The sequence below is a fragment of the Adiantum capillus-veneris genome, chromosome 9 (genome assembly GCF_014529385.1).
Source record: "Adiantum capillus-veneris isolate H3 chromosome 9, ASM1452938v2, whole genome shotgun sequence".
Lineage (NCBI taxonomy): Eukaryota > Viridiplantae > Streptophyta > Polypodiopsida > Polypodiales > Pteridaceae > Adiantum > Adiantum capillus-veneris.
The window spans coordinates 137,242,929-137,255,137 of record NC_140939.1 but is presented as its reverse complement, the minus strand read 5'-3'; positions in this window follow the sequence as shown (position 1 = coordinate 137,255,137).

Below are 12,209 nucleotides of genomic sequence, written 5' to 3'. Positions count from 1 at the left end.
CATTGGGATAAAACAAGCCAAGATGTAAAGTGCCACTCAAGTAGTGAAAGATCCTCTTGACAGCCTGCCAATGCTTAGACCCTAGGCTATGCATGAACCTGCTAACCTATGAGACTGAAAGTTGAATATCCGACCTCATGTTGCATACATAAATGAGGCATCCAACATTAGTTTGGTAAAGAGTGGCATTTGGTAGGATCACTAGCATCATAAAGACTCAATTTCAAACCTCTTTCCATGGGAGTGGCAATAGGTTTGCAATCCTCAAGTCCAAAATTACATAGCAATGTCTCTATGTAACTTTTCTAACATAAGGAAATACCACCATTGCACTACTTAAACTATACACCCAAGTAATGATGCAACAACCCCAAATCTTTCATCTTGAAAGTAACATTCAAATCAGCCTTAAATTTAGCAATATGTCTCTCATTTGTTCCAGTGATCAGCAAATCATCCACATAAAGAACCACAATGAGAAGTACATCACCCTCACGCTTTACATACAATGTGCTTTCTGTTGGACTGTTACAAAATCCTCGTTTGACCAAATGAGTGTCAGTTTTCTCATACCAAGCACGAGGAGATCGCTTCAACCCATAGAAAGCTTTCTTACATCTGCAGACTTTATCCTCTTGTCCTTTCTTGACAAAACCATGAGGCTGTGTTACATAAACTTCCTCAAATATGTCACCATTCAAGAAAGCAGTAACAATGTCTGGCTGATATACATCCCAACCAAAATGAGATGCCAATGCACATAGAAAATGCACAGTAGTTATATGACAAGTGGGAGCAAAAGTCTCTTCATAATCTATGCCTTTTTGTTGTGCATAATCCTTTGCAACAAGTGAGCCTTATAGCAATCAATCTCACCATCCGGCTTGCATTTCAACTTGTAAACCCACTTCGTACCAATGGCCTTTTTGCTAGGAGGCAAATCACATAAAGTCCATGTGTCATTTTCAATAAGTGCATCATATTTTGATTGCATGGCAGCCATCGAATTTTCTAAAGTATGTGCTTCATCAAAAGGCAGAGGTTCCTCAACACCATGTAAGCTAGACATAGCCAAAGCATAACAATCTCATGCATAAGATGCATCGCGAGAACCTGAACAAGTATGACTAGACAAAGGTGCATCCAAGTTATTGTCACACAAAGTATGCACTAGCCTCTAGCTTGCTCATTCTCAGTCCCTTCCTCAACAAGTACATCATGTATATCTGCATCAGTAATAGGATGATATGTAACATTTTCAGAAACCCCCATAGACTGCATATTTTCAAATTTACATTCAAACTTCCACCACTAAAAAAGAGGCAACAAAGTGTGAGACCAAGATACACTTTGTTTGCGGATGATACAACCTGTAACCTTTGCATTCAACACTATGACCAACAAAAATACATTTCACAGCCTTATCATCCAATTTTCTGTGTTGTGTCTGTGGCACCAAAGCATATGCCAAACATCCAAAAATACGCATGTGCTCAATAGAAGGCTTTCTTTTATGCCATGCTTCATATGGAGTCATAGACTGCAAAAATTTTGTAAGACACCTATTAAGCACATATGTGGCACACATGATGGCCTCAAGTCAAAACAAATGCGACAAAGCTCAAATTTTGACCATACATCGTGCCATTTTCGTAAGTGACCTTTTTTCCTCTCAACAACACCATTTTGTTGAGGCGTGTAAGGCACTGTACATTATTGTTTTATCACACGACTATCCAGAAATGCATTAAATTCATGAGAAATATACTCCCCCCCTCGATTGGAACAAAGAGCGCCCATAGTACATTTCGAGACATTTTCAGCCATAACCAAAAAAAATTGAAGCACATAAATACTTCGGAATTTGATGTAAGCAGATACGCCCATGCATGCCTGGAGTAATCATCAATGGAAATCACAAAGTAAAGGTAATTGCCCAATGATTGAGTTTGCATGGGCCCACAAACATCACTATGCACAAGCTACAACCTGCATGTGGCCCTAACTGAACCATCCTTTGGAAACTTCCGACGTTGCATCTTAGCCAAAATATAGACATGTTTGAGAGGCGCTTCAAGAGGCGGCAAAGAAGCAACCATATCAGATTTCTGCAAACACAACAAACTTGCAAAATTCAGATGCCCAAAACATGCATGCCAAAGTTTTGCATATGAAATATCCTTAGAATCCACAACTGCATTTGCAAAATTTTGCCCACACTTGTCATATAAAGTGAGCTTATACAGCCCACGGCATAAAATGCTAGATGCAAAAAATTAATAACCAAAATTGAGATCATGTACTGTACATCTAACCACAAATTTGACTACAAGACCAAGTCTAGCAAGTGCAGTTACAGTCAAAAGATTGTTCTTGATCCCATGTACATACAATGCATCAACAAGTGTGAAAGAACTACCATCATTTGCAGCAGTAAGCACAATCTTTCCAACTCCCTCAACCGGATAAGAGGTATTGTTGGCACAAGTTACTGAATTCCCATGAGGGACAGACTCAAGAGGTGTGAGAAAATCACGATGTGAGGTAATGTGCTTTGTAGCACCACTGTCAAAATACCACACATGTGAATCTACAGCAATTGACATGCATGCATCATGGTCAACAGGATTATAGGTACACTCTACACTAAAATCCCATTCTGCATCAACATCAGCATCACAATCTCCTTTCACAGAAGACTCAACAATAGTTGCATTTGTAGTGGAACCAACCTATTTCTTCTTAGCCTCTTTGGCCTTCAACTTAGGACATTGCTTGAAGAAGTGATCATTAGATTTACAATAGTGGCAATGAAGCTTCTTTCTTCCCTTTTCACCAGAATTCCCAAACGAATTGCTGCCAGCAGAAGCATTAGAACATATAATTTACCAATCGCAAAAGAACCATGAGAAGTGGCTGCATTGCTGTTACCAGCTTTTCTTTGAGCAAAAATAAAGGCATGTTCAATTGCACGTTGTTTAGTCCTTTTTTTTTTTTGGAAAGTGACTCTTGCAATAGCAATGTGCATAATGCATCAAACTTGACAACTTCAAGATTTCTTTGTGTCATAAGTCTCCAAGTACTAGAAAAAGTCTAGTAAGAATCTAGCAAGGCATCAAGAACAGTTTGCACAAGGGAACTGTCAAAAATTATTTCTCCTGCAGAAATAAGTTGCTCGTTGATATCCTTGACACCGCGAGGAAAGTGTCCATATCATCTTCCTCATGCATAATCTTCGACTCCATCTCTTTATGCAGCAATGCAATTTTTGCCTCATTGCGACTTGCATAAAGACCACCCAGAATATCCCAAGCCTGTTTTGCAGATTTTGCTAAATGAATGTGAGAAGTAATAGTGTGCTTCATAGACAACGCAATCAATGCATGAGCCTACGCATATTTTACATCCTAACGAGCTTGGTCAGCCGTAGGCAAAACAGCTCTGGCAACAGCAACCCCGCCACCAAAACCTTCAACATCCTCAACATTGCCTACATCCTCAGAACCAGAACGTACATCAATGCCCTACACAATGTTCCAAATGCCCTTTGCCACAAGGACATGTTGCATCATGTAAGCCCACATAGGGTAATTGTCCCCATCCAACCTATCCTCAGTAGCAAACATCTTGAACACATCTGTGTTGTTGTTAGCCATGGCGGGGCTATGGCAAATGCTACACCTAATGTCAAAACTGCCCAAAAAGAGGAGAAACAAAGTGGGAACAACATGTGCTATATAGCACAAACCCTAGTAGAGTGTACAAGACCTGTTATGTAGAAAATAGAACTGACAAAAATTATGCACAAAATGATGAAATAGAATGTGCAATATTGCATGCAGTGGAAACGGACGCCAAAATGAGCCCAAATCAAAAATCTAAGCAGACCAAGCTCTACGAGCTTATCCAAAATATTTTTCGACATGTGAACGCTTGCCAAAGCTCACAAAAATCGAAGAAAGTGAGCAGGCGTGTGTTGGAGCTGTTGGCGACTACGCTCGAGAGGATGCAACTTGCTCTGATACCAAGTGTTGGAATTAGGGTTTCAAGAAAACACACACACCTTGGAGAAGATGAAGAAAGCTCAAGGCACACAACAGAGAGTGCATTACTTAGTGTGCAATGGAAAGATAAGTTAGTCCTAGAGTGATGGGCGTATATACAATGCACGAGGGAAAAAACCTCCTAGTGAGGGAAAAAAATGCCCCCGTGGTCCTAAGTGTGTTCACACACATCACTACCACATGTATATGGTAACAGAAAATGGCCAAAAATTTAGGACAGACTTGCATGTATGATCATCTAATTCTAGGTGGTTTTTTGCCATGGAACTCGTCGAGTTACGTAGCGGACATTCACCACGTAACTCGTTGAGTTACATGGCAATCTTGCACCACGTAACTCGCCGTGTTGTGTGGGCTTGCTAACTCTATTGCCATGTTGGTCATCATCGACTTGTTGCACTGGCCATTACGTAACTCAGTGAGTTACGTGGCCATGACGTGTTGGCTTGCCACGTAACTCGGCGTAACTCAGCGAGTTACATGGCTTGGCGATCATGGCAGAGACGGGGAAATTCTTTCCTACAATTGTAGAGTGGCCACGTAACTCACCAAGTTATGTGGTGAGTCCTTTGTTAACTCGGTGAGTTACGTGGCCTTGCTATACATCACCTCTCGGTGCTTCGGGAGCAAGGGTATCTCGACGAGTTAGCCGCATGGCACATGTCATGCTAGGAAACTTCAAACGCTGCATCTTAGCCAAAATATAGACTTCACAAACATGTTTGAGAGGTGCTTCAAGAGGCGGCAAAGAAGCAACCATATCAGATTTCTGCAAATGCAGCAAACTTGCAAAATTCAGATGCCCAAAACATGCATGCCAAAGTTTTGCATCTGAAATAGCCTTAGAATCCACAATTGCATTTGCAAAATTTTCCCACACTTGTCATATAAAGTGAGCATATACAGCCCACGGCATAAAATGCCATATGTAATAATTTCATCACCGAAATTGAGATCATGTATTGTACATCTATCCACAAATTTGACTACAAGACCAAGTCTAGCAAGTGCAGTTACAGTCAAAAGATTGTTCTTGATCCCAGGTACGTACAATGCACCAACAAGTGTGAAAGAACTACCATCATTTGCTGCAGTAAGCACAATCTTTCCAACTCCCTCAACCGGATAAGAGGCATTGTTGGCACAAGTTACTGAATTCCCATGAGGGACAGACTCAAGAGAGGTGAGGTAATGTGGTTTGTAACACCAAATCTGCAGCAGCTGATATGCATGCATCATGGTCAGCAGGATTATAGGTACACTCTGCACTAAAAGCACATTCTGCATCAACATCAGCATCACAGTCTCTTTTCACAGAAGACTCAACAATAGTTGCATTTGTAGTGGAACCAACATTTGCAGTGGAGCCACCCTCTTTCTTCTTAGCCTCTTTGGCCTTCAACTTAGGACACTGCTTGATCAAGTGATCATTAGCTTTACAATAATAGCAACGCATCTTCTTTTTGCCCTTATCACCAGAATTTTCGGACAAATTGCTGCGAGTAGAAGCATTTGGAATCGGTGATCTTCCACTCGGAGAAGAACCATGAGAAGTGGTTGCATTACTGCTACCACCCTTTCTTTGAGCAGCAATAAAAGCCTGTTCAACTGCACGCTGTCTAGTCTTGTTTTTTCTGGAAAGTGACTTTTGCAACAGAAATGAGCACAATGCATCAAACTTGAAAACTTTAGGATTTCCTTGGGTCATAAGTCTCCAAGTACTAGCAAAAGTCTGGTAAGAGTCTGGCAAGGCATCAAGAACAATCTGCACAAGAGAACTATCTGAAATGACTTCACCTATAGAAATAAGTTGCTCATTGATATCCTTGACAACACAAGCAAGGAAAGTGTCCATATCGTCTTCCTCATGCATAATCTTTGATTCCAGCTCTTTAGGCAGCAATGCAATTTTAGCCTCAGTGTGACTTGCATAGATACTAGCTAGAATATCCCAAGCCTGTTGGAATTAGGGTTGCAGAGAAACTCACACAGCTTGGAGAAGACGAAGGAAGCTCAAGGCACACCATAGAGAGTATGTTACTTAGTGTGCAATGGAAAGATAGATAGCCCTAGAGTGATGGGCGTATATACAATGCATGGGGGGAAAAACCTCCTAAAGAGGGAAAAAATGCCCCGGCGCTCCTAGGGTGTTCACACACATCACTACCACATGTATATGGTAACAAATCCCCCCTGGAGTGATGCGGTGAACGAGAGCTGGCACAGGAGTAAAGGGAAGTGCCATGCCCTAAGGACATGATCAATCCACAAAGGGGAGGCGGAAAGCTTCAAGCTTCTCATGAGACAATGCCTTTGTGAAAAGATTTGCAAGGTTGTCCTGTGTTGGCACATAAGCCAAGTTGATCTCTCCTGCTGAGAGCCTCTCTGTGACATAGTGGTAATGCACCTCAATGTGCTTTGTGCGAGCATGAAAAACTGGGTTCCTCGCAACTGCCAATGCACTCTGACTTTCAGTGTAGATAGTGTTGGCAGTGTCCTGTCCAACACCCAAATAAGCCATAAGGCGTCTGAGCCATACACACTCAACCGTAGCTGTGAAGACTGCCCTGTACTCAGCCTCACAACTCGAAGTGGCCACAGTAGGTTGCTTCTTGCTCAACCATGATATACATGAATTGCCAAGAATGAAACAAAAACCACTTGTGGACACTCGCGTGTCAAAACAACCAACCCAATCTGAGTCCGAAAAAGCATGTAAGTTTGGCGGCAATGATCCCCCCTTGGGATAAAACAAGCCAAGATGTAAAGTGCCACTAAGGTAGCGAAAAATCCTCTTGACAGCCTGCCAATGCTTAGACCCTGGGCTATGCATAAATCTGTTGACCTATGAGAGTGCAAACTGAATATCTGGCCTCGTGTTGCATACATAAATGAGGCAGCCAACAACAGTTTGATAAAGAGTGACATCAGCGGGATCGTTAGCATCATGTAGACTCAACTTCAAACCTGTTTCCATGGGAGTGGCAATAGGTTTGTAATCCTCAAGTCCAAACTTACATAGCAATGTCTCTATGTAACTTTTCTGACACAAGGCAATACCACCATCACACTGCTTAAATTGTATACCCAAGTAATGATGCAACAGCCCCAAATCTTTCATCTTGAAAGTAGCATTCAAGTCAGCCTTAAAGTCAGCAATATGTCTCTCATTTGGTCCAGTGATCAGCAAATCATCGACATAAAGAACCACAATGAGAAGTACATCACCCTCACGCTTTACATACAATGTGCTTTCTATTGGACTGTTGCGAAAGCCTCGTTTAACCAAATTAGTTTCAGCTTTCTCATACCAAGCACGAGGAGATTGCTTCAACCCATACAAAGCCTTCTTACATTTGCACACTTTGTCCTCTTGTCCTTTTATGACAGAACCGCGAGGCTACGTTACATAAACTTCCTCAAATATGTCACCATTCAAGAAAGCAATAACAATGTCTGAATGATGTACATCCCATCCAAAATGAGCTGCCAATGCACATAGAAAACGCATAGTAGTCATACGACAAGTGGGAGCAAAAGTCTCTTCATAATCTATGCCTTTTTGTTGTGCATAACCCTTTGCAACAAGTCGAGCCTTATGGCGATCAATCTCACCATCCGGCTTGCGTTTCAACTTGTAAACCCACTTCGTATCAATGGCCTTTTTGCCAGAAGGCAAATCACATAAAGTCCATGTGTCATTTTCTATAAGTGCATCATATTTTGATTGCATGGCAGCCATCCAATTTTTTGAATTATGTGCTTCATCAAGACAGAGGCTCCTCAACATCATGTAAGTTAGACACAGCTAAAGCATAACAATCTGATGCATAGATGCATGGCGAGAGCTTGAACGAGTACGACTAGACAAAGGTGCATCCAATTTACTGTCACGCAAAGTGTGCACCAGCCATTCTGGCATACCTCTAGCCTGCTCATTTTCAGCTCTTTCCTCATCAAATACATCATGTACATCTACATCAGTAATAGGCTGATCTGTAACATTTTCAGAAACCCCCATAGGCTATATATATGCCTCATTGGAAATTACATTCATATTTCCACCATTGAAAAGAGGCAACAAAGTGTCATAAATGTCCTGTGAGGTTACATTACTGTATCTAGTACATGACAACAAGGGTTGAACAGAATCTTCCACAAACACTACATCCCGTGAAACTAGAATACACTTTGTTTGCGGATGATATAACCTGTAACCTTTGCTTTCAGCTCTATAACCAACAAAAATACATTTGACAGCCTTATCATCCAATTTTTTGCGTTGTGTTTGTGGCACCAAAGCATATGCCAAACAACCAAAAACACGCATGTGCTCAATAGAAGGCTTTCTATCATGCCATGCTTCATATGGAGTAATAGACTGCAAAGCTTTCGTAGGACACCTGTTAAGTACATAAGTGGCACACATGATGGCCTCAAGCCAAAAAGAATGTGGCAAAGCTTGACTTTTGACCATACATCGTGCCATTTTTGTAAGTGACCTATTTTTCCTCTCAGCAACACCATTTTGTTGAGGTGTATAAGGCACTGTACATTGGTGTTTTATCCCACGACTAGCCAGAAATGCATTGAATTCATGAGACATATACTCCCCCCCTCGATTGGAACGGAGGGTGCCCATAGTACATTTCGAGACATTTTCAGCCATAGCCAGAAATTGTTTGAAGCACATAAAAACTTCGGACTTCGCTTTAAGCGGAAATACCCATGCATGCCTGGAGTAATCATCAATGATAGTCAAAAAGTACAGGTAATTGCCCAAGGATGCAGTTTGCATGGGCCCACAAACATCACAATGCACAAGCTGCAACCTACATGTGGCCCGAACTGAACCATCCTTTGGAAACTTAGAACGCTACATCTTACCCAAAATACAGCTGTCACAAACATGTTTGACAGGTGCTTCAAGAGGTGTCAAAGAAGCAACCATATTAGATTTCTGCAAACGCAGCAAACTGGCAAAATTCGGATGACCAAAACGTGCATGCCAAAGTTTTGCATCTGAAATAGCCCTTGAATCTGCAACAGCATTTGCAAAATTTTGTCCACACTTGTCATACAAAGTAAGCTTATACAGCCCACGGCACAAAAGGCCAGATGCAACAATTTCATCACCAAAACTGAGATCATGAACTGTACATCTGTCATCCACAAATTTGACTACAAGTCCAAGTCTAGCAAGTGCGGATACAGACAAGAGATTCTTCTTGATCCCATGTACATAAAGTACATCAAAAAGTGTGAAAGAACTGCCATTAGCAGCAGTAAGCGAAATCTTTCCAACTCCCTGAACCGGATACGAGGCATTTTTGGCACAAGTGACTGAATTTCCATGAGGGACAGACTCGAGAGAGGTGAACAATTCACGATGTGAGGTAATGTGCTTTGTAGCACCACTGTCGAAATAGCACACATGTGAATCTGCAACAACTGGCATGCATGCATCATGGACAATAGGATTGTAAGTGCACTCTGAACTAAAAGCCCATTCTGCATCAACATCAGCATTACAATCTCCTTTCACAGAAGACTCAATAATGGCTGCATTTGTAGTGGAACCAGCATTTGCAGTGGAACCACCCTCTTTCTTCTTAGCCTCTTTTGCCTTCAACCTAGGACACTGCTTGATCAAGTGATCATTAGCTTTAGAATAATGGCAACGCATCTTCTTTTGCCCTTACCACCAGAAATGCCAGACAAAGTGTTGTCAGCAGAAGCATTGGGAACATAAGTTTTGCCACTCGCAGCAAAACCATAAGAAGTGGTTGCATTGCTGTTACCACCCTTTCTTTGAGAAGCAATAAAAGCCTGTTCAACTGCACGCTGTCTAGTCCTGTTTTTTCTAGAAAGTGACTCTTGCAACAGCAATGTGCATAATGCATCAAACTTGACAACTTCTGGATTTCCTTGGGTCATAAGTCTCCAAGTACTAGCAAAAGTCTGGTAAGAATCCGGTAAGGCATCAAGAACAGTCTGCACAAGGAAACTGTCTGAAATGACTTCACCTGCAGAAATAAGTTGCTCATTGATATCCTTGACACTAGCAAGGAAAGTGTCCATATCATCTTTCTCATGCATAATCTTTGACTCCAACTCTTTACGCAGCAAAGCAATTTTAGCCTCATTGCGACTTGCATAAAGACTAGCCAAAATATCCCAAGCCTGTTTTGTAGATTTTGCTCAACGGATGTGAGGAACAATAGTGCGCTTCATAGACAACGCAATCAATGCATAAGCTTGCTCATCCTTTACATCCCAACAAGCTTGTTTTGTCGTAGGCAAGATGACTCTAATAGCAGCAATCCTTGCAGCAAGACCTGCAACATCCTCAACATCGCCTACATCCTCAGAACCAGGACGTACATCAATGCCCTGCACAATGTTCCATACGCCCTTTGACACAAGAACATGTTGCATCAGAGAAGCCCACATAGGGTAGTTGTCCCCATGCAACCTGTCCGCAACAGCAAACATCTTGAACACATCTGTGTTGTTGTCAGCCATGGTAAATGTTGCACCTGATGTGAAAATTGCCCGAAAGTAGGAGAAACGGAGCGGGAACAACACGTGCTATATAGCACAGACCGTCGAAGACTATGCGGCACCTGTTATGCAGAAAACGGGACTGACAGAAATTTTGCACAAAATGACAAAATTGCCTGTGCAGACCTGCCTGTAGTGGAAACGGGTGCGAAAATGAGCCCGAATCAAAAATCTAAGCAGACTAAGCTCTACGAGCTTACCCAAAATATTTTTTGACCTGCGAACGCTCGCCAAACCTCATTGTAATCGGAGAAAGTGAGCAGGCATGTGTTGGAGCAGCTGGCAACTAAGCCCGGGAGGACGTAACCTACTCTGATACCAATTGTTGTAATTAGGGTTGCAGAGAAATACACACAGCTTGGAGAAGACGAAGGAAGCTCAAGGCACACAATAGAGAGTGTGTTACTCAGTGTGCAATGGAAAGATAGATAGCCCTAGAGTGATGGGCGTACTAAAGAGGGAAAAAATGCCCCGACGGTCCTAGTGTGTTCACACACATCACTACCACATGTATATGGTAACAAAGCCTATTTTGCGGATTTCGTTTACAAATGTGAGGAGTAATAGTGTGCTTCACAGACAACGCAATCAATGCATGAGCCTACGAATCCTTTACATCCCAACGAGCTTGTTCTGCCATAGGCGAAACAACTCTAACAGCAGCAATCCATGCAGCAAGACCTGCAACATCCTCAACTCTAACAGCAAGACCTGCAACATCCTCAACATCGCCTACATTCTCAGAACCAGGACGTATATCAATGCCCTACACAATACTACAGACGTCCTTCAACACAAGAACATGTTGCATCATATAAGCCCACATAGGGTAATTGTCCCCATCCAATCTGTCCTCAGGAGCAAACATCTTGAACACATCTATGTTGTTGTCAGCCATCGTAAATGTTGCACCTGAAGTGAAAACTGCCCGAAAAGAGGAGAAACGAAGCGGGAACAACACGTGCTATATAGCACAAACCGTAGAAGATTGTAAGGGACATGTTATGCAAAAAATGGCACTGACAAAAATTCTACACAAAATGACGAAATAACCTGTGTAGTACTGCATGTAGTGGAAACGGAGGCCGAAATGAGCCCAAATAAAAAATCTGAGCAGATTAAGCACTTTGAGCTAACCCGAAATTTTTGTCGACCTGCGAACGCTCGCTAAATCTCACAGAAATCGGAAAAAGTGAGCGAGCATGTGGTGGAGCTGCAGGCGACTAAGCTCGGGAGGATGCAACCTGCTCTGATACCAATTGTTGGAATTAGGGTTGCAAGGAAATTCACACAGCTTGGAGAAGATGAAGGAAGCTCAAGGCACACAACAGAAAGTGTATTACTTAGTGTGTGCAATGGAAAGATGGATAGCCCTAGAATGATGGGCATAAATACAATGCACGGGGGAAAAAACCTCCTAGTGAGGGAAAAAATGCCCTGGCACATCACCACCACATGTATATGGTAACACTTAGGTCACCTCATGGAGGTAAGAAAAAGAAATCCAAAGTGGAGGCAAAAGCAGAAGCAGGTGAATACCATACTCGGACGGCATCGACTATATTAGAGCAATTCAGAACA